The sequence below is a fragment of the Bison bison genome, unplaced genomic scaffold (genome assembly GCF_000754665.1).
Source record: "Bison bison bison isolate TAMUID 2011002044 unplaced genomic scaffold, Bison_UMD1.0 scf7180017864516, whole genome shotgun sequence".
NCBI lineage: Eukaryota > Metazoa > Chordata > Mammalia > Artiodactyla > Bovidae > Bison > Bison bison.
In genome coordinates, this window is record NW_011495069.1 from 1,634,440 (window position 1) to 1,638,240 (window position 3,801).

The window sequence follows — 3,801 nt, forward strand, 5'->3', positions numbered from 1 at the left end:
CAGAGGCTTTCTCTCTCCCTTTCTGTACTTTAAAAAACTCTGCTACACAAAAGCTCTTGAGTGATCGAGTCTGGTCCTTGGCCCCAAAGTTAACCTTCTTCCTAGGAGATCACATCCTTCCCTGCAAGCTCTCACCACCACCCTTAACACCAGTATCACTAATGATATCATTAGCAGCAACACCATTAGCACCACCAGTGATCACGTGAGCATCACACTCTCAGCACCAACACTGCCGGAAATGCTGTTGCACCAACACCAGCAACATGAACACGACCACTGTCAGTAACAGTGAAAACAACAACCTCAACACCAACAACTTCAATAACACCGATAGCAGCAATGCCATTTAAAAGCACAATACGAGCCCCTGGCCCAACCCCAATATCATCAGTCAAACCATTAACACCACCATCAATGACAAACTCAACACCAGCTCCAGTTCCACACTGCAGACACCAACGAAGCTATTCCTCTCTAACAGCCACCAGTAACCACATGAACACCGACACCATTGGTGTTAACCATCCCTGCCCACAACATCGACAACAGGAGCATCACCAACAGTACCACCAATCACACCACCAACGGCACCTCCAACAGCACGTCACCACCACCAGCAGCAACAGTGATCACGACGACAGCCACACCGACAACGTCAACACTCATAGAAAAGCCAACAACGCCATTAACACCAACACTCCCAACTGCCTGCCAACAGGCCGCCACTGACGGCACTCACCTGCGCCACGCCTCGTGGCCGGTCCTCACACACACGATCTCAACCCGTGCTCGTCCCAGCACCACCAGCGCCTGCTGTTTCCACCTGTTCTTTACCGACGAGACTGAGAGACTTAAGTGTGTTCAGAACAGAGTGTTGGAAGGAAACTGAAGCTTAGAGAGGTGAAGTCACTTACCCAAGGTGAAGAACATTGAGCAAGCAGTGGAGCTGAGATCTCAACCCCAGCAGTCTGGCTCCAGGGGCTGTTCTCTTAAACACTATGTTTTTTATATTAATGTATTTTAGTTCGAGGATAATTGCTTTACGAGCGTGATGGCTTTTGCTGTGCACCCACACGCATCAGCCACAGGGGCACACGTGTCCCCCGTCCAGAGCCCCGCTCCCTCTCCATCCTGGACCTCTCGGTTGCCCCAGAGCACCGGCTTCGGGCACCCTGCTTTAATTCTACTGCTTTCTTTGTCAATTGCCATTTTGGCTCACTTTCTGGGATGCTCACTCTTTTACCTTTTTAAAAATGTTAACAAAACATTTTCTCAACACTCTAATCTTGCAATTAAGGTTATTGTCTATTTTATGTAAATGATCAAGTAAAACAATCTCTGTTCTGTAGAAAACACCAAGATTCAGGTGGATCTTCCATATGAGGGGCCGACCAAATAGGTGAATGTGAAATTTCTCTAAATTCCCATGTAGCTTGTGGCGTTGTGAATTCGTGGATTATTGGAGCATCAGAGGTTTTTGTGTTTTTTTTTAAGTATCAGGGAAGACTTAAATAATAAAGCATAACTTGGCACGAAAAGAACGAAGAAAGAACGCTGGCTCCTGACTCCCAGCCTCATAGTCTTCCCACTGTCTTCACGCCTGTTTCCTCTGCCTGGAAATCCTCCCTGAGCCCGCTCCGTGAGCTTGGCCCAAAATCTCTTCTCCCTGGCACTTCCTGGCCTTGAGACCTAGGTGAGTCTCTACAGACCTAAGATCTTTCTTTCCTCGCCCGTCCAAATGCAACAGTAAATCAGCATGTCTGAGTGTGATGGGCAGACTCCCAAGACAACGTATGTAAGTCGTCAGGCCAGGCCCCCGACACCCAGAAAGGAAGGTATGAGTAGCAGCTGTTATTCTTACTGGGGTTGGCAAGAGAAAAAAAAAAATGTTCTCATTCTGTAGATCCGGGCCCACAGCATTCACAGGGTGTTGGGAGCAACGACCACAATGGTAACAGCCAGCGCTTGTGGGGGCCCCCTGCCCCGCCACTGTCTCCAGTGCAGCCCTGGAGGACTCTGAGGTTCAGGAATGATAATTGATGAGCAGACCTGGGGAGCGGCAGGGGTGAGATCTGAACCCAGGAAGTCAGCCTCAGCCTGTGCTCTTAATCACTGGCCTGTATCCCCTTCGGTAACGTAATTAGCATCTGCTGAGCGTACACTCTGCTGGTGTTTCCCCATGTTTTATCTCTAATCTTCACAATAGCCTTGCAGAGTAAACACTGACCCTGAAATGACCTTGAACTTGGGCTCCCCACCTTGGCCGGTTCCAAAGAAGGGCTCTCACCCCTACTGTCTCCCACCTCCCCGTCTCCAGGCCTGAGGCACCCAGGAGTAACCAGTGCCCCAGGGGCAATGCGCGGGGGCCCCTACCCCACACACGTCTACCCCAGACGCGGTTCAGACTCAGAAGGTGGTGGATTCTAGGTCTGCTCCTCTGGCTTCCGGGCCGCCAGGGGTCCACACAGCCCCCTTAACCCGGTCACAGCCTCAGGGGAGCTCAGAAGCCGGCCGTTGGGCTTTTGGCATCCCCACCAGCAGCTGCCCAGGCAGAAGGGTTTCATCTTTCCAGGCTGGATGGGAGAATCCTGCCCCCACCCCTGTGTTCTTGTTCCCAGCGAAAGACCTTGGCAGGACCCCTGATCCTTCTCCTTCTCTGGGACGGATGGCTTCCAGCTGCCTGCTGCCTGGCCTGGGAAAATTCCTCGGAGCTCTACAGGTCCCGGGATCTCTGAAACCTGAGTGGCCCCTCCGGAGCCCCAGCCTTCTCGCTCCGCCCCACCCAGGGCTCCCTCGGGCACCATTTTCTTTCAAATCTCCTGCCCTGTTCCCCCAGCAAACCCCCGATGAGAGCTGTCCCAGAGACAGAGCGAGTTCACCCTGGGAGGGGCTCAAAGCACACGAGTTCTCCATCCTGCTTCACCGAGTGTGTTGCCAGGCCCGGTGCTGGGCACCTTACAAACTGAGAGCTGATGCTTCCAACTCACTTGTGAGTTTGAGGCTTTACCAACAGGGAAAGCGAGGCTCAGGGAGGTGAGAGGCTCAGTCCCAGTGCCGATCATCGGCACATCTGGGGAGCAGCTTGGCTCGGTCCAAGGTCCTCCACCCCTTCCCTGTCCAAGCCCCTCACCACACAGTTTGGAAAACAGGAGAGGTAGCTTGCCGAGGGGACAACAGTCAGGGATGTCTAGGCTGGGCGTGAGCCCAGGGACATCTGACGTAGGCCCCTCAGTTCCGTTTCAGTTCTCAGCTCTGTCTACCTCCCCGCCAGCAAGTTAAAACGCATCTCTGGCCTCATGCCCCTTGCCCTGCACTCTATTCCATCTCTGCCTCGTTTTCCACCTCCAGACCCTCCTCCACCCTGGAAGCAGAGAGGTTCTTTGTGGAATGCAGGGCTGGGCTTGTCTCCCTCCTGCTCTAGCAACCTTCAGTAACTCCCATCGTTCTCAGGACGAGTCCAGGTGCGTGGTCCTCAGTGGTCGAGCTCATCTTCCACCCGCGGCAGAATCCGCATCCCTGCCAGCCCCTTCCCCTGTATAAAGCTCCCCAAACACACCCAGCCCGCCGGGGCTCCAGGCCCTCGGCCTGGTTTGCCTTTCTCCTGTTGTCTGCGGCCCACATTTCGCTGCCCCCTGTCCCGGTTCCCCCCCACCAGCCGGGGCGGCTCCCTTCCCCTCTGCAGATGCTCCAGAACCCACCCACCACCCTTCCCAGGAGGAACACAGTGGAACACCGCCCCTGAAGAGCCCAGGCCTTGGGCAGAGCCCGACTCTCAGGGCAGCCTCGTCACCCAGGCAA